Source organism: Anomalospiza imberbis, chromosome 4 (genome assembly GCF_031753505.1).
Source record: "Anomalospiza imberbis isolate Cuckoo-Finch-1a 21T00152 chromosome 4, ASM3175350v1, whole genome shotgun sequence".
Taxonomy (NCBI): Eukaryota; Metazoa; Chordata; class Aves; order Passeriformes; family Viduidae; genus Anomalospiza; species Anomalospiza imberbis.
Window position 1 is genome coordinate 70,830,886 of NC_089684.1, and position 21,425 is coordinate 70,852,310.

Sequence of the window (21,425 nt, forward strand, 5' to 3'; positions counted from 1 at the left end):
GGTTTTTTTTTCATTATACCCTCAATGTAAGGGTTTTATCACTCCAATTTTGCTTCCTGCAGGTGATTCCATGTTCCTGCAGGGGCTGATCCCTCAACTGGCACCTCCCTGGCTGAGCATCTGTGCCCAGGGATGGGGAGGGCACATCCTCCGACCCCTTGGCTTGGCAGAACAACTCCTAATTAACCAAATACAAGAATTCCACTGAGAAAACAGTTTCCACCCAGCATGGAAATGAGCTCAGCTCTGGAGCACGCTGGCCCTGACAGCTGGGGGTGTGCTGCTCATTTGCAGTGGGGTGGTTGGGCTCAAATCAGAGGTCAGGTCACCCATCAAGGGGGATTTCCTCTGCCTGGTCTCACTTCCAGTCCCTGTTTGGTGTCTGTCTTGCAGTAAGGCCAATAACTTCATGAGAATGTTCCTTCAAGAGACCCTCTGATGATGCCACCACGCATCTCAGCAGCTCTGCTGGGACCAGAGCAGAATTCTGGCCTATTCAACCCCTCTGACATAAAACCAGATTGAAATCAAATAGTTCTGTCAATCACTGCTTTCCTATAGGTTTGAGGTCGGGTGTTGCTGTCCACATGGGAATCCCACGGGATATGTAGGAGATTTCTGAGGTCTCTCAGCTCTGCTCAGGTGTCTGTTCTTGTGAAACTTGAGAAAAATCAGTAGATTTGTGGCTCTGGAAGTGGAGAAAGGGGTGAAAGGTGGGACAGGAATAACATCTATATCCACACATCACACCCTGTTGTGTTAGAAAAGTACTCTGATGTTTCCTGGTTTTCATTTGCTACACCAACAACATTGTTGCTTCCTGCTGGAGATGCCTGGGAACTGCTGTTATTTGCCCCTGGAATGAAGAGAATAAACATCTTTGCAGCAGAGAAATAAGAATTGGGTGAAGGCACAGAGGGGACAGAGGGGAAGCCCAGCCGCAGTCCCACCCTGCTCTCTGCAGGCACATGAAACACGTTCTGTTAAAGCTGATATTTGCATGGATTTCACCCCAGAGTGCAGCAGACTTTGTATTTATTACTCTTCTTCTCTGGGGGACTCCAATGGATTTGTTTGGTTCATCTCAGTTCTGTGATCAGGGAAATAATTCACTGATTTTTTATTACCCAGGAATGAGGGAAACAGGTAGAGGATTTTAATTTTTTTTCCCCTGGAAGGCAGTTTCCTAAGGAAATGAGGCCTGTTCCATTAAGCTGTGTGGAGGGGGAGGTCAAACAGTCACAGCCTCAGGGAGCGCTGCCTGCTGAAGGTGCCGCATTTTTGAGGTGAGGTGTGGGAACCAGACCACCGCTCCTTTTCTCTCCTCTGCAGCTCAGCACTTGTGAGACAGAGCCTGAGGGTATTGGCTGAACCTTGAAGGCTTCAAAAATGAAACATTCTTAGCAGACAATTGGGAGTGACCGCATTGTTGAGGACATCAAGCCTTTTATAGACCCTTGGGAAGCCACATGGAGCGACGTCATTGTCAGTCATAAGAACTTCCAGTGGATCTCTTGTGTAGCTGAGCATGAGAACTCAGCCATGAGACTCTCATCCATGTGAGAAGGACAAGGAGTTAAGCTTTCTGCTGTTCCCTGAACTCCTCATTTCCCTCTTCAGCTTCACTACACTGCCCTGGAAGGGATAAATCCCGGGAGCTCCCTGAAGGAGAGGCACTCAAAGCACTTAAGAGCAATGCACATATACAAAAACTGGATCCTGTAATAGCTCCCCGTGCATCCAGGGCCATCATCTCAAATGGCAACAGCACAAGACAAGTTAATAATAGTCATTGTTCCAAGATTAAATTAGGTAGACAGGAATGATTTTTGCAAGATTCATAATGGTTTTAATGATACTATTTAGTTACCAAGAACAATATATCTTTTCTATTCATGAGTTCCTGGAAATCAAGGATGGTGGGGTTGTAAAATACGTTTTTAAAGGCAGGGTTGTGAGCTGCAGCCTCTCTGAAAGTTGGTTGTACATTATCTTGAACTGTCTTTACCCAGAAAGGAAGAGCAAGATGTGGATGGGAACAGTGGGTCTGTGCATGGCACCTTGGGGAAATTTGGCTTTTGAGCCAGGAGCCAGACTCCAGAGGGATTTGAGGCCGGGTCAAGTGCCAGAGGACACTTGCAGCCACCTTGCTGTCATTGCTTTAGAGGAAGTGGTGCTATCGTGACACAGCTTGATATTGAGGTATGGCTGCAGCGTATCCTGGACCCATCCAGCAGCTGGCCAGCCCCACTTGGGTCTCCCAGAGTGGCCCCCAGGACACCCTGAGGGTGACATTTCACCTCACCAGATGTGGTGGCAGGAAGGACCCAAGGCTGGAAGTGAGAGAGGAGCGTGGTGCTCTCAAACTGGACTTGCTTTGGGCCATGAAAACTGGGACATGCTGAGTGCCCTGCACCAGAGGAAACATTTCTTTCTTGTGAATTGTCAACAGAGGCGTTTTCCTAGAAATTCTGCAGTGTTTTGTGCTGTGCATTCTCTCTGAACCCATAAAACTCCAGAAGATCTCCAGCTGCAGTGACGCCGCTCGGTCACAGCGCTGGCGTTTGGCAACGTCCTCGCTCTGCTGGGAATTATTTCAAAAGGCAGTTTGCCATGGAAATGCACGCTGGGATGGCCTGCAGCAATGACAGATGGACATGGGATCACATCTAACCAGGCCTGAGGGCTTTTTCCTCACGCTGGTCCCACTTAGAGCCACCTGAATTCACAGCTGGGTGAACCAGCAGACACAGAGTGGGTTGGTTGCTCCACCAGTACGAGCCCAGTTGGGTGAGAGCTGAGGAAAAATATTTGAGAGGAAGCACAGAATGTCTGGAAGAGCAGCTCACCATGTCCCCACAATGTCAGATCAGTCTGTCCCTTGATGGGACAACCAGGTCAGTGTTGAGACCCAGCTTCACCAATATCAAGGGGCCACGATGACTTTGGTGCAGAAAAGCTGGGATTGTGCAGGTGGATTTGCCAAGGCAGATGTTTTTTAGGGAACTGAATATCCTTGGCAAAAAAAACCAGCAGGAGGGATGGAAGAGGAATGAGGCTGAGACTGGTGAGGAGCATGGAAGACACAGGTCCTGACTTTGGAGCAGGAAAACAATCTCCATGTGGTTTGGAGATGCAGGGAATGAGAGAGAAACATCTGTGACTCCCAAAGTCTTCCTTTCATCACCTTTCAGCACATTTTGCCAAGATTTTGACAACATTTGTCCCAGTTCACAGCCTGGTCGAGGCTGGGAGGGAAGACACCCAGCTTTCAGCTCCATATGGGAGCTCACACCTCCCAAGAGCAAAACCAACTTGTTTGTGTCCTAGGAACCCAAATAAAACTTTTCATGGAAGGCTGCTGGCTGAATGTGTCAGTGGGGACGTCTCCTCACACCACCCTCCCCTGGCAGGGTCAGAGGATGTTGTATAAGGCTGTGTGCAGATTTGTCAGCAGCTTTTAACGAGGAGAACTCCTTTTCTAATTTCGTGATTAGACTGAAGCATATCGTTCCAAAGCTGTTTACAGTAGGAAAAAAAGAATTACAGAGAGGAAGTCACAATAAAAATGTTCCTGACAATGTGGACAGGAGGGTGTAACCTTCTCATGGTGGGGCTTTTGAGGTTGTCCTGTGCAGGGCCAGGATTTGGACTTTATGATCCTTGTGGGTCTCTTTTAACTCAAAATATTCATTTATTCTACAAAAAATTTTACTTTTTCTCCACAGCCAAGAATTTTACTTTTTGCTGCGATAGAGAAGTCGCTTCAGCCTTCAGCTGCTGAGCCCTTTCAGCAGAGTCCAAACTGAGCAATTTCAGCCGTTTCTTTTTGAATTTTAAGCTCTTCTTTTACCTTTTAAGATCTTCCATTTTCCCAATGAGGGCTAAGCCCAAAGTTCAGTAGATGATATGGAATTTCATATCAGAGAAGACAAAGAGGCAGCAGTCAGTAAGTGCTAGTGGGAGATGCCCTGTGCTAACTCTGGTCCCCAAACTCACTGGGGCTGTTAGAAATATCAGTAATGCTGAAGGCACTGGAAAGGCAAAGGATATTATCCCAGAGCGTGCTCAAAGGGTAGATTTGCAGGCAAAAATGGGGGAAATTTTTCTAAAAGTCACATGCATCTTCTCTCACCACACCTGCCCCTTGCTGGAGTGGAATTTCCAACCCCAACTCTGCTGCTCTGAGCTCTGCATGCCTGAATCCCTCTCTGTGCTGCATGAATGTTATCCTGCAGTGGGTTGATTAAAATGTTATTAAAAGAAAACATTTCATCCCTAGGGGAAAAAAATAAAAATAAGAATAAAGAAGAATTTGTCAAACCTATTTGAATCTGCAGTCCCTACTTGAGAAAAGTTTGAGGAGCCAGCTGGAAATCCTTCAGGTGTTGATGGCAAGAGCTCGTTTGTGATGTCCCAGAAAGCAGTGACCACAAAAAGAGTTACAGAAGGTTTAGGAACCCGCAGTGTTTCTGTTTGATGCTGTGTTAATCTCCTTGAGAACAATAACCACATTCCATTTCTCCCCACTGCTTTTTGGTTCTTATTAAAACTCCCTCTATGATCTTATCTTTCCTATCAATTTGTGAAATCATATCAGTCTGAAAAGCAAATAAAAGCAGGTATTGTCCTGGCAGGGGTAGGGGAAAGCAGGGAACAATTCCAAGATGTGCTCATTGGTTTGGCACAGCCAGGTCAAACATCTCCTGGCCCTCACAGATTTTGGTGAGCTTTGGATGAGGCTCTGCCCTCAAGAGAATGGAATTTTCCTGCTCAGTGATACAGGGGACACTCAGGTGCACCGTGGCAGAGGAGTGAAAGCATTTTCTTAGGGAAAAAAAACCACAAGAAAGAAGTTTTTATTTGCTTTACACAATCAATCAACGTGGCAGTCAACGCTGTGCTGCCTTTTGGGTTTTGTTTTCAATCCGAACTGGAGCAACAAGCCCTGGAGACCTGCTCTCCATGCAGTCATTGCCCAGCCTGTATCCATGGGCAGGATGGCCCTGAGTGTGGAAGATTTTGGAAATGCCACCAGCACAGAACAGCACCGTCACCTCATGTGTCCTGTCAGAGGAAAGCTCCCTGCGAGGGAGCCTGAGCTCAGCCTGCAGCTGGAGCAGCAAGTTCTGGAGCTGCCAGCTGAACCAAGCTGGGAGTAGAGGGAACAGAACTTCAGGGACAACACTCAGTTCAGACTGATTACCAGGCAGTGGAGCCTGCCTCCCTTGGGAGGTTTCCTCAGCCCCGGGGTTATTCCTGACCGCACTCTCCATTTTCTGATTTTCCGATTGTTTTCCGTCTGAGGATCCTGATCGTCAGGATCAGGGGGTGGGAACTGCGTTTCCTCGGCACGGCGTGAAGCAGTGGGATGGGAATGGCAGCAGACACCGTGACCTACAGCTACAGTGGGACAGAAATGATTGTCCTGCCTCCCGGGCAGAGCTGGGCCCTGCACGGAAGAGAGCCGAGCTCCTGAGGGCCGTGGAGCAGCTTGCGAAGGGGTCGGGAGGCACAAAGGGACGTTTTTGTGGGTTGGTGCTGAACAACAACTTGTTCTGGGCTCTGCTTGATTGCCAGAAAGGGGAGATGCACCTACAGACAGCAGGAGAGCCCCAGTCAGAAGGGACAGCAAAGTAAAGACATTTCTTTTCAACTTAAATTGCCTCTGCTCTTCTCAAGGCCAGTTACTGGGAGGGCAGGGAATCACCTCCTTTCTCCTGGGTGTTTCCTACCAGAGATCAAGCTGATAAAGGGACTGGGGCACCTCTCCTGTAGGGATGGGCTGAGAGAGCTGGGACTGGTCAGCCTGGAGAGGAGAAGCTTGTGGGGAGACCTCACAGCACATTCCAGGATCTGAAAGGACTGCAGGGAATCCAGAGAGTGACTCTTCATCAGGAACTGGAGAGATAAGAGAAGGGGAACGGGTTCAAACTGAGAGAGAGGGAATTTAGATTAGAGTTATGGAAGAAATTCCTCCCTGTGAGGGTGGGCAGGCCCTGGCACAGGGTGCCCAGCAAAGCTGTGGCTGCCCCTGGATCCCTGAAGTGCCCAAGGCCAGGTTGGACAGGGCTTGGGGCAACCTGGGCTAGTGGAAGGTGTCCCTGTCATGGCAGGGGTGGAATTAGATGTCTTTAAGGCTCCTTCCCATTCCCAAGGCTCCTTCCCAGCCCAAACCATTCCGTGATTCTGATTTTTCCACTCATCTCCACTGATTTGGCAAGAGCCAGCACAGCAGAGATGTCAGCACAGGGCATGAGCAAGGGGGATTTTCTGGATTATAGGAGGCACTTTGGTGTTCTCTCCACAGTAATTGAAGCCAGATAAAGTGGAATAGGAAGTGAAGTATCTTTTTTTTTTTTTTTTTCCACAGTGGAAGTGAAATCCTCCAAGGGCAGTGGAGTTCTCTCTTGCTTCACTTCTGGAGTTCAGAGCTAAAGGTCTTTCTGCAAGAGATGCCCTGGACAAGCACAAGCTCTGGGTTTCCTCACAAAGGCTAACAGGGTGAATTGAAAAGGTCTCTTCCATACAGGGATTTGGTCTTCTTAATTTAATTCTCTTGTCCAGCATTAACAATTACCATTTTATTGATTTAAGGGAAGTAGCAAAGAACATGTGGGCAGCTTGTGTATTTCCTGATACTGTCTCACAAATCAGGCAAAAGGTTAATTTTAATTCAGGAAAAAAGGCATCTTGAAAGTGAAGTAAAATTATTTTACAAAGGAAAAGAGAATCAGGGACAGGATAAAAGCAGGAAAGGCTCTTTTTTTTTTTTTTTTTTTTTTTTTATTATTATTATTAAAGCTCATGTTGGACTCTTGTTGTCTTTCAGATCTTATTTGTAAAGATTTGGACAAGGTTTCATGGTGACCACAGAGCTCAGGGCCAAGGCTGTAGGCACAAGGTTCTGGAAAACAGGATAATGCACCAAAGTTCTGTCAAGAGGCACCTGACCTTTCCCAATCCCAAAGGAATTGTCCACTAAGATGTTGGAGCTACAACTCCTCCCAAGGTAAACATCAGATGGGAGAAAGTGAAAGGATGACAAAAGTTGCCCTCAGGCTCTGAGGGGAGAGTTTAAAAAGGATTTTTTCCTAAGTTGTTTGATGATTTCTTCCATCACAGAGGAACAGAGTGACCTGCAAAGGTCAGCAGGATAGGACTGATAAAAAAGGACAAAGTTTAGAGTCTACGTGAGGGAGACACTGGTGAACATGAGCTGTGGCTGCCAGAAGGACACAGAAAGATCTCTTTGCATCACTCAGAAAAGTGCAATGTGGATTTCCTCTCCACAACTCCCTGACAGGACCTGGGGAGACTCAGGCTCTGCTCCCGGGGAACAGTGACAGGACAAGAGGAAACATCCTCCAGCTGTGCCAGGGTAGCTTCAGGTGGGACATCAGGGGGAGTTTCCTCATGGAAGGGTTGTTGTGCACTGGAAGGGGCTGCCCAGGGATGTCCCCATCCCTGAAGGTGTCCGAGGAAGGACTGGACATGGCACTCAGTGCTCTGGGCTGGTGACAAGGTGATGATGGATCAAAGGTTGGATTCAATAGTCTTGGAGGTCTTTTCCAACCTAAATTATTCTGTGATTCTGGAATCACAGAGACTGGAGCAGCCCAGTTTGCCATCCCAAAGCTCCCACCAGGAGCTCCAATAGTGGGCTCAGCTCCCTGGCACGGCCATTCTGGGTCTGGGTCTGCAAGCAGCAAACTCAGGAGCCTCAGCACCCCTGGGAACTCCTGTCTGGGAATGTGTGGCAGCCCTGAGTCCATGTCCTTGTTCCTGGGGCCAACAGGCACTGCCAGGCAGAGCTCCACACTCCCCTGTTCACCGGTGTAGGATTTGACTGTCCTTTGCACCTATGACTTCCCAAATTCCCAGGGGAATTCCCAGAGTGGTCCTGCCTTTGAGCTTGGAGCCGTGAGCTCAGAGCACAAGACACCAAATTGTCTGTAAGGCATTTCTCCCTTCCACAAATCATCCCAGGCCTCCTCCAGCCCTTTCCAGCTGCCAACACTTCCCACAAGCTGTGTCTCCCTGGACTTCAAACCACCCTCCAGTGCTGCTTTCAGGACTGAGCCTGGTCCTTCTATCCTTTATGTTTCCATACCATGTTCACATCCATCCTTTGGTCCTCAAACAGCGGTGGGAGCCCAGATCCAGGTGGTTCCCACCACACCCCGAAATTCCCAAAGCCCTTGCCCATGGATTTTTGCTGTCTTCCCTCATACTTGGCCGTGTTCAGCTTCACCCTCTTCGCGTGTCAGTGAATGAATCAACATTTTTGTGCATTGCACAATTCCTTCCTCGATCCTTTATGACTTCCCTGATCTCTGGGTCACCTGGAAGGTTTTATCAGCAGCCAGTGTGTGTTGTCTTCATTAATTCAAAAGTTAAAGAGCATGGAAATGCTTTCGGCCCTACCCCAGTGGGAACATGGTCACTACTTTAATTACTGCCTTTACAATTACACTTTGAATCCCATTAATTAGCTGCTTTGAGGGCTATTTAATGTCTTCCGCATGCCTTGCTCGCCATTGTTACTCAAACTAAACCCAGGACTAACTTAAAGCACCACTTTCTGTAACTTTTTGACAAGATCTTTAAGATCAAGCCCATTACAATTCTGAAAAAAAGTCACAATCTTATTTTTATAAGGTACCAAATTCACTTGACAGCATTACTACTTTGTCTTACTTTTGTTACCCTCCTTTAATTTCCTTCCTCTATTAATTATTTTCCCTTAATTTATTGCGTCCTGTGTGAGATTATGTATTTTTTAGCCTGGGATTAATGCCAGACCAAGGGACATACACTTTCCTAGGATATCCCATTTACCTTTTGGAAAACACAATTACGACTTTAGCCCGGCTCTCATCATTCAGAACCACCCAGATCAAGTGAATAAAAAACATCATTTCTGTTCCAGAGACCTCCTCAGGATGCTCTTTGAAGACTCTTGGGTGCAGTTAGAGCTGTGTGAGTCAAGAATTAATGGTTGCTGCCCCAGCCCCCCTTCACCATCCAGGCTGGGATTCCATCATCTGGCTGTTCCCAATGCCAGAGCAGAAGTATTTAGGGAATTTTTCTGTCCTCATCATTATCAACACCTTTTTTTTTTTTCCCATTTCAGTCTCATAATGGCTCAATACCATTGTTAAAAAAATTCTTGTGCTTTCAGTGTCATTTGGCACCTCCATTGTCCTCAGCCCTCCTGGATGTTGATTTCTCCTCAAATCCTTTCCTCTGTGGCCACAGGGCTTCCTCAGTTTAATTTGAATTTTTTAACCACAAGAAGGACGTGCAAGTGGCACCAGGTGTCCTCTGGGGCTGTGCTGGGCTCTGTGACAGAGAATGTCACTCAAAAGCTGAGCCTTCCACCTCTGCACCCCGGATTTGGTTCTCACTCACACTCAGTTCCACCCTTAGGTGTGCTACAAGTAAACAAAAAGATCAGAGGAAGAGTGTATAAGTGTTCAAGTAATGTTTGACCAAGCCAGAAATTTACCTCAAGCATATGGAAAGTATTTAAAATAAAAATATTTTAAAATAAAGATATGTTCTAGATGTGGGCACTGTCTTTAAAGAATAACTGCCGAAAATAAATAACTGCATTGTTTCAGTCCACCTCTTTTTATTTTTAATAATTAAATAGCTCAAGTAAAATGTGGAAAGCCCAATTCTTTATTTATAAGAGAACTCCTTAAAATTCTCATGGTATTATTGCAAGGCAAAAAAAGCACTCCAGGCTCTGGTTTCAAATCCTCTTTCATCTTTGTGGGTTTTTCTGAGCCCTTTAATGCTCAGGTGGAGCTGCCTCACCTCTTGCACAACCCTCAGCCTGCTACTCCCCTCTCTGGCTTGAATTAAAGCCTCCTTTTTCAGCTTCCCTCACCCAAAGCTTTCACTGGTATAAAGGAAAGAAATTCTGAATAAAAGGAGAACAAAACAATGGCCAAAGTCATGCATCCCACTAAGAGCTCTGGAGAGGTCACTCACTTGCCTCTGCCAAAATATTCTCTACATCCCTGGATGTAAAACTTCATCTGGTTGAGAAAACAACCCTACACACTCAGGGGAAAAAAAAAAGGCATGTTTAAATTCCTTAAATTCCTTTTTCAATTAAATCAGATGTATAGAATCTAAGTTTTTATGAGATTTTCTACTTTTTGTTGCACTTGTTGCTCTTGCTGTTACTGATATGCAGTAAAGGGTTCTCAGCCTCATTTTTCTGCCATACATTCTTACAACGACAGCTGTAAAATCAGGACTGTTGCCCTGTTCTTTTAAAAGTTTTCTATGCCTTCTGATGTTTACATATTTCTACTAGAGTTTCTCACACACTGTCATGCAAACAATGATTGTTTTACATTCTTCTTTGTAGGAAGAAAGAATTTACAGACTGTTAGTTTAACCAGTGTAGTTAGAAAGGTGACAATTTCATCCTCCAATCCACTGTCACTTTTAGAATTCTATATATTACAAGGTCAGAAATAAAACTCCCTCTTTTCCCTCTTTTACATCTAGCGTAAATGTGTGAGTTATTTTGTGTCGTAGTGCAGCACAGGACTAAAGCAGGACTGAAGTAATGATAAAAAGAAATGAGAAATAATTGCTATTCTGAATATTAATAAACTTCCGCTTCAGCTAATTCTTTGCTTGAGAGCCTCCTTTAGGAGAAAGAAGAGGTTTTTGAAATACAATATGGCTCTTTCACCTTAGAGACTGGAAGACTTTCCGTTCAGGTGCAAGGCAGATAATGGGATTGGAAATGTACCTGCTGCTGTTCCTAATCCTAAACAACAAACAAAGGGCAAAGAGGTGCATGATGCAAACCCAGCAGAGAACATCAAGCACAGCACCAGTGCAGCAGAAATACAGAACAATAGAAAACGAAAAACGTTGGTCTTTGATTAAATAAACACCAGGGAAAATGTGGAAGGGGAGCAAAGGGCTCAGCTCACAGCTCTCTGGGTCTTTTCAAGCTACTTTTAAAGTACTTGGAGAAGAGCACAGAGCAGCCACATCAGCTCCTGTCCAAGGTCAGGGAATCATCAGGGATTCAAGGAGTGAGTGCCACCAGCACAACTGCTGAGAGCTCTGTGGGAGTCTCCATCTCCTCTGGCACAGCCTGAGGATGCCTTGCAGCTCAGGAGGAGAATGGGAAGGTGAGAAGATTCCCCCTGTGCTTATTCTCCTGCCTCTCCTGCAAGGGGATGGGTCACGGAATCATTTAGGGTGGAAAAGAGCTTTGAGGTCATCGAGGCCAAGCTGTGACCCAACACCAGAGCACTGCTTTAGTGGACAAAGCTAAACCAAGTCTAGTGGTTGTGAGAAAAAAAGGATGTCTCAGACAGTTGGGTGAAAATTCAGCACTGAAAGGGCACAAGTTCTGTCCACAAAGCTTTTGTCCTGTGAAAATAAATCCCAGGCTGGTGAGAAAACCAGTTTCTCCAGTTTCCTCCTTCTTTTTCACCTTCCCACTGGAGATGCTCAAAGAGTGAAGCAAAATGCCAACCCTGCAGGTGTTTGTTGCTTTTTTAGCATCCAGAGAGGCAGGAGAACGGTGAGGTTGGAAACACAGAAATGAGGTGGTTGCTTGGAGCAATATGCAGACCCAGTGACCTCACACACATGGGGCTACCAGCCCAAAGAGCTGAAAAACCCAGATAAAATACAGATGCAGATAAAATACAGCCTCAGAAAATGGAGAGATGATGTGCTGGGAGGTGTTTTCCATGGATATATCCCTTACCCACTCCCTGCAAAGGGACAGCATGGCATGAAGGGAGTAGAAAGGAAATAAATGGTCAAAGCCTTTGAAGTCTTTCACTGCCAACATCCAAACTTCATCATGGATTGGACTCTGAGAACCCCTGTCAAGACAAGCAACTCAAACTGACACCAATTATGCGTCTACAAGTCCCTTACAGGAGGGTGCAGCTGGGGGGAGGTTGAGCTCTGCTCCCAGGGAACAAAAGACAGGATGAGAGGAAATGGCCTCAAGTTGTGCCAGGGGATGTTTAGATTGGATATTAGGGGAAATTTCTTAATGGAAGAGGTTGTCCTCCCCTGGAAATGGCTGTTGAGGGAAATCATTGAGTCACAACCCCTGGAGGGATATAAAAGGTATGTGGATGTGGCACTTGGGGACATGGGTTAGAGGTGGCCTTGGCAGTGCTGGTGGAATGGATGGACTCAATGATCCTACAGGTCTTTTCTAACCCAAAGGATTCTATGACTCTATGAAAAGAAACTCAAAAGACCTCCATTGTCTCATACCGCGAGGTTCATTGGCAGGACTGGAGATCATTCCAGCCCGGCTGAAGGGAGAGAGAAGGATGGCAGGGAATTCCTTTGCCTCCACTGAGACTCTAAATCTTGGTTTAACAGCGCTGTCCTCTCCAGATTTGAAACCCCCTGCATTTATGGATGTTCTGGGAAAGTGGCAAAAGACATCTATTCACAATAGGATTGCTGGAGACAGCTGAGGGACTGTTTCCTGGAATGATGGAAAAGGCTGCTTTGTGGATATCTGGCTGGACTGTTTCTACTAGAGTGATGACTTGATTGCTCCTGGGGTTTGCTGAAATCCTGGTTATATATTAAGCCACGCTGACCCTTGGATGAGCATGTTTTTGGTATTATTTGAATAGAAAGAAGCTGATGAGCATTTGGGCTCAATAAAGGCAGCAATATGTGGCTGAAGGGAGTATATTGGATTGGGAAAGGGCCTGGGTCAGAGACATCCAATCACTCCTCTAAATGGCTGAGTTTTGAAGCTACAGCCCGGGGTGTTCCTGCAGTGCTGTGTGTTAGAGATGGTTTTTCTGGGGTAAGATGGAAAATACATCCCAGTTTTCCCACAGGACAAACCCACAGGCAGGTGCTCTGCACGTGCAGGCACTGCTGTGCTTTGGGAGTGGGGATTTCTGTCATCCTGCAGAGTTTCCAGCAGGCTGCTCAAAGCAGTAAAAAGAAAGCCTTGCTGTGTCTGAAACTGGGGAGTTTTCCTGCTTGCAGGGAAGTGAGGAGGCTCAAGAGCTCCCTTGGGGATTTTCCTGTGCCACCTGCATCCCTTCCATTATCTTCCCTCCTTCCCTCACCCCTCTCCTCTTCGTACACAAGTGCATCACATCCTCCCTCCCTGCTCATGGAATCCTCATGGAATCACAGAATTATTTTGGGTGGAAAAGCCCACCAAGATCATCCAGTCCAACCATTGTCCCAGCACTGCCAAGGCCACCACTGACCCACGTCCCCAAGTGCCACATCCACACAGCTTTCAAATCCCTCCAGGAATGGGGACTCCACCACTACCCTGGGCAGCTGTGCCAGGGCTGGACAACCCTTTCCATGAAGAAATATTCCCAAAATCCCACTTGACCCTTGCCTGGCCCAGCCTGAGGCCGTTCCCTCTCCTCCTGTCCCTGTTCCCTGGGAGCAGAGCCCGACCCCCCCGGCTGTCCCCTCCTGTCAGGAGTTGTGCAGAGCCACAAGGTCCCCCCTGAGCCTCCTTTTCTCCAGGCTGAGCCCCTTTCCAGCTCCCTCAGCTGTTCCTGGTGCTCCCGACCCTTCCCCAGCTCTGTTCCCTTCCCTGGACTCTCTCCAGCCCCTCCAGGTCTTGTTGTGAGGAGCCCATGGTTCTTGCACCATCCCATCCTTCACATTAATTCTAAACGAGCTTTTGACCCCCCAGGCCAGGCCCAGCAAAGCCAACCCCAACCTCAGTGGGGCCAGTCCCCTCTGCCACCTGTGGTCACCACCCCAGCACCACCCTAGGGCCAGTCCTATCCCCTAAACCCTCCACCAAGGCTCTGTCCAAATCACCTAATTCCACTTTTTGCTACTTAAAAAAAAAACTAAAAAAATAAAAAATTAAAAATAATCAGACTCTTCTTTCCATTTGCTTGAGGAAGCAAAGGCCTTTTTTTTCAACCCTTCCATCCTACACCTCAGCTGCTGGGAGTTGATGCCTTGATGTCAACACCTTTTTCCTCTCCAGCTGGTGTTTCCAGGAAAATCCCTTTTGGCTCAACCCTGCCAATGGCCCTCCATGCACATCCCAAGCTTGCCCTCCTTTCCTGGGATGACAAAAGCACTCCTGTCCGTGTCAGGTTGGCCAAGCTTCACACTGCCTATCCATTTTCTGCCCTATTTGGAAGATTTGGGCACCATCCCCTCACTCAGCCATCACTGTGCTCCCCACATCTCCCCTCTCCTCCAGCCCTGAGCAAACAGACAAACAACTGGTTTATGAAAGGGAAGAGGGAAAACCAACAGCAGCTGCTTTAAATCTGCTGTAATGCTGGCGGCAATTGCATAAGGCAGAGGTTTTGCTGATGTCCCCACCCCATTCCTGAGAAATATTTGATTCATTTTGGTGTCACTGTGCCCGCTGCCCATGCCCTCAGCACATTGGCAGCGCGGGATGCAAGAGCAGCATCAAAGAGCATCTCTGGATTCGCTTCTGCCCCGACGCAATCCCACAAGAAAAAGGGCAAGATTCAAAACAGCCTCCTGAGCCCAGCCCAGCCAAGTTCCTTGGCATGGCCTGGACGTGCAGAGCTCAGGAAACAGATGGGGCTCACCATCCCTGGGGGTCTGGTGGCTCTGGGCCCTGACAGAGCAGCAAGTTTCAAATTAAATGACCCTTGAGTGAGAGGGAGCAGCCCCAGCTCTCATCTGCTGGCGAGAGGCATCACAGGGCAGGGCCCTGTCCCACAGCTCTGCTTTGCATTACACGTCTGGAGGCAGAGAGCCCTGCAATGGCAGAGTGGCCTGGGTGGGAAGGGACCTGCAAGACCATTTCATTCCACCCCCTGCCATGTTCAGGGACACCTTCCACCAGCCCAGGTGGCTCCAAGCCCCGTCCAGCCTGGCCTTGGGCACTGCCAGGGATCCAGGGGCAGCCACGGCTTCTCTGGGCACCCTGTGCCAGGGCCTGCCCACCTCCCAGGGAACAATTCCTGCCCAATATCCCATCCATCCCTGCCCTCTGGCAGTGGGAGCCATTCCCTGTGTCCTGTCCCTCCATCCCTTGTCCCCAGTCCCTCTCCAGCTCTCCTGGAGCCCCTTTAGGCCCTGCAAGGGGCTCTGAGCTCTCCCTGGAGCTCTCTCCTCTCCAGGTGAGCACCCCCAGTTCTCCCAGCCTGGCCCCAGCCCTGGAGCATATCCCTGGATTCCTCTGGATTTGCTCCAGCAGCTCCATGTCCTCCTGATGTTGGGGGTCCCAGAGCTGGACATAGCGCTCCAGGACACGGAGCTCTTTCAGAAGAAATATTCCCTGACTCCAAAGCTCTGCCTCAATCACCAAGTCAGGTCTCAATCTCCAACCTCCAGCTGAGATCTGCTGTCTGAAAATTGACCTCTTGCTCTTGGCAGGTGGGATAAGGGTTCGGACACTCTCCCAGACGTGGCAGCTGGTCCTGGCCATGCCATGGTAGCAGGAAAGAGCCAAGCCACAGTGGGAGAGCAGTTTGATTTCCCTTTGCTACCCAGCTTTATGGGTCGTCTTTTTTGCTCAAGGATGTTTTTTTGGTATGAAAAATCCATCAGCACAAAAAAAAAAAAAAAAATAGTAGCAGTATTCAGAGCCCACCTGCAATTTCTGCATCATGAGCTGCAGGGCTGATGTTGTGTCCATCCTGTAGCTGAGCACAACCTCGCCTCTGGTCTGCAAAGCATCTGAGGAGAGGTGGGACCCATTTTCCAGCTGCATCAGTGCAGGGGAAATCCTGCACTTGCAGAGAAAAGAACAGTTTGTCATTTTTTCAGCTGGAAGTTATGATTGCCTTGTGACTGCCCCTGGATCCCTGGAAGTGTCCAAGGCCAGGTAGAGCAGGGCTTGAAGAAACCTTGATTAGTGGAAGGTGTCCCTGCCCATGGCAGGAGATGATCTTTAAGGTCCCCTCCAACCCAAAGCATGATTATTGCATGATTTTACCTGCAGGAATCACAGAAAAAAGTCAACAAAGACCTAATAAACCAAAAATAAATTAATCTAAAGCAAAGAGACCCCCAAGATTTCTTGTTATCACAACCCCTTTCCCCCTAAAAATCTCTCCCAGCCTCTCAAATCTCTCCCTTTTTCCCTGCCTTGCATGTTGTGAGGACGAGTTTTTTTCAGGAAAGGGTTGAAGGAGGAATGTTGAATGAGGAAATCTGCTAGACTCAAAATCTGCTGCTCCCATATGGATGTTTTCCCTGGCCCACATTCCCTTCTCTCTGGGAATTCAGTCCCACTGCAGGCAGTAAACACCTCAAAAATGGGTAATGAAGCGCTCAGGACTGGGATGTTTAAATCCCTGCTAAGATTTATTTCCCAGTGGCTTGTTCAGAGCTACTGAGGGTATTTGTAAGCCTGACAGGAAATAAATCCATGTTCCCTGAGCCCCAATAAGTTTTCTTAACCACAATATAATTCATCCTATCTCCTGAGAGGAATATTTGGTGGTTTTAGTCTGGGCTTCCTGAGCAACAGGATATTTGTTCCTCCAAACATTTAAAATTTCTATAAAAATAAATTTAATTTGAAGGTGGATGTTTGAAATCTGTCTTCTTTTTTATCTCATCAACTATTGGGATTTTTTTTAAAAATCATTATTTTAACTTCACAGCATCTTGCTTCATCTTGTTTTGACTCAGTTTAGCCCAGAAGTCAAAATAAAATGGGATGATGAAGTCTGAATGTCATTTCCCTTTCTCTCCTCCCTCTTTCAAAGGAAAAAGCTGGAAGAAAACATTTTGTCTTCATCCATGGAGAAAGGTGGATTTTTCTTCCCATGTTTCAAAAGAATTTTAGATCAGGACACAGAGAAAGGCTTTTCCCTGCCTTGAGGGATGCACAGAGCAGAGAGGGAGAAGAGGTGACATGAAGAAGACACAAAGTGATGAATGGGCAGGCTGGGAATCCCGTTCTCCACTGTTTTCATCTTGTTTAGGGAGAAAACTCAAACCCATCCAACTCAGTTCAAAGGCAACCAGAGCACCTCATCAATTTAAACTGTGTGATTACAATGCCTAATTAAGCTGTGGAACTCATCACCAAGAGTGATTGTGCAAGCTCAGAGGTTAGAAAGATTGCAAAAAAAAATTTAAAAATAAAAAAAAAAAGAGAAAGAAAATTGAATTTATCTCTGTTTTGGAGCATCTACAGCTCTGCTAGATTCGTCTGAAAAGGGATATCAATTCTCATGCTGCAGAGCACAAACAAGCTACCAACAGCCCATTAGGATGAAACTTCTCCTCTGGGAAAATTGCATAATTTATCAAGTGGAGCATTTCTTCCATCTTTCTTTGAAGCAGCTGGGAATGATTAATGTCAAAAGCAGGGTCAGGAGTAAGGCTGGCCACTGGTTCTGGCACACTCTGGCCCTTCCCGTGTCACTGAGGAATTAAAGCTCAGAAAACTCCAGCAGGCCGGGACAAGAGTTAAATCATCCTATAAATTAAGCACTTCCCATCTGAGTGCAGAAATTTGCCTTTTCCAAAGACCTATCCCTGGGAAAAGTACACTGGAGGTAGCTTTAGGAAGCATTTCAGAGCCAGGAGTCAAAGCCATGCGTGTCCAGATCCCCGGAGTGAATGCTGAGGTTGCCTTGGCAACACAGGGATGTGGATGTGGTGATTGCAGCTCCTGAGGGTTTTAACCCACGGGATCAATCTGCCAGCAGGAGAGGGAGGCCAGAAACATGAGGCACTGCCATGGGCTTTGTGTTTTCCAGCCCTATGAATTGGATGAAAAACCCGAGACATCCACTAGCAAAGGTGTCTGGTTATCAGTGGAAGCAGCCAGGAGCCTTCCTGGAAAACCATTTGAGAGTCTTTTGTCTGGCACATCAATTGTAGGATAATTTGGGACCTTCCATCCCATAAATTAGCACAGATCTGTCTGGGTCCTCCACTGGTACTTTTGAGTTTCTACAACACCAAAGAACAAAACCAGACTAAGGACATTGACAAGTCTTTTTTTTTTTTTTTTTTTTTTTTTTTTTTTTTTTCCTGGAAAATGTGTTTTACTTCTCACTGAAAGGTTTTTAGCCAGGCAAAAGATTCCCTGAGGTACCACAACCCCAAAAAATCATCGTGCACCTTGAGGGAAGGTGGCATGGGATAGGAAAAGCCATAAGCCCTTGCTCTTGAATGGTGCAGAAGGCTCAGAAAGGAACAACTTTTAGTGATATTTTAGTGTCACCCTGATTGTGTTACGGGACAGCAGTAATCTCCTTAAATGACAGGCTGTCACCTGAGCCACCCAGCCAAGATGTGAGTCCATGGCAAGGTGGGAAGGTGCTGGTTTAATTTAACACCCAGACACAAAGGTGCAGCACTGAGCAGACAGACACTCGTGGGTGCTGTTCTCACCTGAGCTGGGATCTGCTGGAGCTCAGTGTCTTGGATATCAAGGAATTATCATAAAATCCTGGAATGGTTTTGGGTTGGAAGGGACCTTGTTCCATCTCGTTCCAACCTCCTGCCAGGACCAGGTTGCTCCAATCCCCGTCCAGCCTGGCTTTGGACACTTCCAGGGATCCAAGGCAGCCACAGCTTCTCTGGAAAACCTGTGCCAGGGCCTCCCACCCTCACATGGAACCCTATCCACAGGTTTTTGGGATGATGATGAAATTTCTGGAGGATAACTCTTCCACTAGCAATAAATTTGATGTTCCAGCTGTCATGTCTGGCCCTGGAGCTCTAACCTGCTGATTGCTGCAGGGGGTGGACCACTGTGCTTATCGTCTTTTTTTTTTTTTTTTTCTCTATTTATCTAATCATCCCCTCCTTCCCTCTTGGGTACAGGGCATTGTGCTCAATGGACCTTGGGACAACATTTTGACATACTTCTGAATGGACTCTCTGTTTGGTGCTGGCAACGAATTTCTGAGGTGTAGGAAATGCTTTTTTCACACCAGGTCAGGGTCTGCTTGCTTTTTGTCCTTGTCCCCCAGGCACTGTATGATTCCTTCCATTTCCTTCGTGAAATTTTGATGAGAATCCAATTTCAGCAGAAATCTGCTGAAGCCCCTGTCCTCTTCTGGTCCCGTTCAGCTTCCCAGAGATGGCAGTGAGAAGGTGAAATCACATGAAATCCTGTGGTGCCTGCATGGAATTCTGGATTCCTCAACAAGGAGAGAATCCCTCCGAGGTGCCAGAGCCCCTGTCGTGCTCAGGCATATCAACTGCAGCTGACTGCACCAATAACATTAGCATGGGCACTTACTCCAGCTAAATAGGACACTTAATTCCCATTAATGCTGGACTAATTAGAGCATGGTGAACAAGCAAAGAGAAAACACCATCCTTGTGTCTGTGCAAAACTGTTTGCAATCTCCCACACAGAATTTAGGCCACCCTTCCCTTCCTTGGGTTCAAAGGGGAGTCTCTGTTCCTTGACGAGAACAACCATCAGCAATTCTCAAGATTTCATCTTTCATCTCTCATTCTGAGATACATGAATATCTACAAAGAAAAATCTGTAGATATTCATGAGTGCAGGCAGAGACAACCACATCAGTCAAAAAAAGCCTGCACTGCTAAATGCAGTGTGCACCGAGAGTGACCTAAATATGATTAAATTACCCTGCCTAATTTCAAGCAAGAAAAAGCTACCTAGAATTACTTTAATTAGCAGAAAGGGATGCTGTCAGCCACTTTCTGGAAGCAAATTTAATGTACTGTGTTACTTGTTGTACCCATGGCATCCTGTGGTAGGAAAACAAAATGCTTGTCTACTCCTCCTTGCTAAAATCACCATTATTTATTCCTATCCAGGTCTCCTTAGGAAATGCAGTTTGTGCTCCTTGCTGTTCTCCATCTGTTTGCCCCCCAAGGTGTTTCAAAGCCACTTGGCAGTTCCCAGAAACTGGAGGAGAGCTGCCACTGACTGAATCCCACGTTCTCTTCCAGAAAAGTCTGGATCCTTCCAACTGCTCAGCACCGTGGTGGGTCAGACCTCAGCATCCCAAGCTGGAGGGCAGGAATCCTGCCCAGTGACTTGGAAGCATCACTGAGGTAACCTGGGGTGAGGTAGGGGCAGAATTTGGGTCTCCAGGTAAACATCTGTGCCTTGCCTGCATTCCAATTGATGGGAGAATTCAGGGGGAAAAAATGTGACTGAGGATATTAAACATGCAGACAACTGGGGTTTGGGAAGATCCTAAACAAATGGTTGAGGGTTGGGAGAGTATCATAGAAACATCGAATTGTTTGGGTTGAAGGGACCTTAAATATCTCATTCCATCCCCTGCCATGGGCAGGGACACCTTCCACTAGCCCAGGTTGCTCCAAGCCCTGTCCAATCTGGCTTTGGGCACTTCCAGGGATCCAGGAGCAGCCACAGCTGCTCTGGGCACCCTGTGCCAGGGCCTCACCACCCTCACAATTTCTTCCCAATATCCCATCTTACCCTGCCCTCTGGCAGCTTAATGCCATTCCCCATTGTCCTGTCACTCCACCACTTGTCCAAAGTCCCCCTCCAAACTTCTTGCAAGCCCTCTTTAGGCACTGGAAGGTGCTGGAAAGTCTCCACATGGCTCCTCTTCTCCAGGCTGAACAGCCCCAACTCTCTTAGCCTGTATTTAAGAAAGCACCACAACAACATTCCTGTATTTTTCCTATTGTCCTGTGGCAGAGAATGGGCAAGATGACATTTCAGTCCAGGATTAATTACTATTTTAATGTCCTTATTTGCAAACAGCTACTTTTTCATGCATTAATCACACTGCACTGGGCTAGAGCTAGACCTCAGTGGGATGCCAACCATTTTGCAAGATGGATTTCTGGGATCAAACCCAGCATTTCTCTTCCTCAGAGAAATCCCTCAAGGAGCTGCCAGGTGTTCCAGCAGCTCCCAGCCCGTGGTCTGCAGCCACAATGGCCACGAAGCTCTTGATAGCTGTGGGCAACCAGGGGGAACCTCAATAACCACCCATGAGGTGTCATTCCGAGTTCCAGGGTGCGACAGCTCAGTTAGGAGCATTTTCTTGATTGAGTTTTGAGAGGAGAAGGCACAACATATTCTGCTCTCCCCTCTGGCTAAGGAAGGGATCAGAGAAATTCCTGAAGCGTGTTTGGGGGAGAAGAGATGTCACACACATCAACAGCAAACTGGAAAAGGCTGGAAAAACAATCCAGCTTCAAAGGGAAATGTAGCCTTCAGCACTGCAGAGATTCGGAGCATCCTTCCCATCCTGGCTCTGCTTCCTGAAGACTAGGGATTTGGAGCATGTGAGGCAGTGGAGAGCAGAGGATACAAGCGAAGAGATGGAGCCAGAGCCTCCCTCTGCGTCACAGGAGCTGCGTTGGAGCTGGGAGAACAAGAGAAACCCCGAGCACAGCCCGGGAGCGACGGGGGAAGGAGGAGAACTGAGCCTCGTTAATCATTCCCGACTGGAATTCCTGACTGGGCCAGGCTGAGGGCA